The following is a 1,715-nucleotide window of genomic DNA, read 5'->3' on the forward strand; positions in this document are numbered from 1 at the left end:
GCTGTCAAAGAAGCTTCTCTTAAAAAGAGAGATTTGAGCAGAATTACTTCATGAGGAGAGCACAGCAAGTGCAAAGGTCCTGGGGTGAGGGCGGGGTTGGGATACTTTAGGAACAGTAAAGAGGCTTATGTGGCAGGAACATGCTAAGTGAGGAGAAGAATGATAGGTAATGAGGTCAGGAAGTTAGCCAGGTGCCAGGGGCCAGATCATGCCAAACCTTGCAGGTCCTGGTGAAGACTTTGTATTTTATTCTAAGTTTCAAAGGCAAAGATTTTGAAATTTCGAGTAGCAGAATGACATGACTTGACTCACATGATTTTAAACGGAATCACTGTGGCTATAGTGTGGAAATCGACAGAAAGGAATGGGGACCAGTAGGGAGGCGATTTTGTATTGTTTTAAGGAGAACAGATATGAAAAGAGAAGGTAGGGAGCCAAATCAAAATCCTAGCATTTTGGAACTAGGGGATAGTTTAAGGACCTAGCCAGACTTCCACAGATTTCAGATAAGAAACTGAGATTCCAGACTATGTGACTAGTTCTACATCACAAAGGCACCAGGAGTGTTAGATCCACAGGACTCTGGCAAGTGTTCCCTGCATTTCCTACCTTGTGTCTGTTACAGAGGCCAGACTTGCATGCATGGTTGGACCCCTTCATGCAACGGCAGTGTCACTTCTCGCCACCTGACCCTTAACTTCTCACCCATCTCCCATTTGCTGCTTTTTAGAGCAGTATGACTGTTGCTTCTAATGTTCCAAGTAGGGACTTTCCATTCCAATTCCCTGAGATATTTCCCTAGTTGCAAGTCTCTACCTTTTAAGCCAGAAGTACTGGATTCCTTCTCTGGTTCATTAAGAACATTTTATTCCCATGAATACCTGCTGGGTCCTGCTGCAACCCCCAGCCAGGCTGTGAAAATCCTGCGCAGTTACAAAGCAGCTCATAGTGGCCTGATTGTGAACCTGATAGAGGGTTAAGAAACTTTGAGGATTGGAACCCCAGATCATTCCATTGCAGTAGGCTCCCACAGAATCTTTGCTTCAGGTCTGTCTTGTGTATTTCTTAAAGGTTGCCAGAATGCTTAAGATTACTTTGGGCATAATAGGGTAGTAGTTTCCAACCAGGAGCGATTTTGCCCCTGGGAGAATATTTGGCAATGTCTGGAGACATTTTGGCTTTCACAACTGGGGGAAAGTGCTACTGGCAATTAGTAGGTAGAGACTGGGAAAGCTGCTAAATACTTACAGTGCACAAGACAGTCCTCCACAACAAAGAGTTATCCAGCCCAAAATGTCAACAGTGCTGAGGTTGAGAAACTCTACTCTAGGACAGAAACAAAATTAGAAAAATCTAACCCCTACTCAAAATAAAATGGCAATCAGGTTGGAAAATAAGCTGGCATTCAAAAACAACTAAAGTGAAGTATTTCTCAAATTTTTTTGGCTACAACCCACAATAAGTACATACAATTTACACTGTAGCCCAGTATGCACAAAAGTATACAGAAATACATGTTTGTATGTGCAAATGTCCCACAGAAATATACTCACCCTCGCTAAATGCAGAGCTTTATATTTTTATATCATTTAGTTCCTTTTTTTAGGATGTGGTCATGGCCCATTGAATAATTTTTGTAATCCACTAATGGGTTTGAAATCTACAGTTTGAATAATACTGAATCAAGTATGTAAGGAAATTGAGTATAGTTTCAT

This window comes from Galeopterus variegatus, unplaced genomic scaffold (assembly GCF_000696425.1).
Source record: "Galeopterus variegatus unplaced genomic scaffold, G_variegatus-3.0.2 Scaffold81, whole genome shotgun sequence".
NCBI classification, from domain to species: Eukaryota; Metazoa; Chordata; class Mammalia; order Dermoptera; family Cynocephalidae; genus Galeopterus; species Galeopterus variegatus.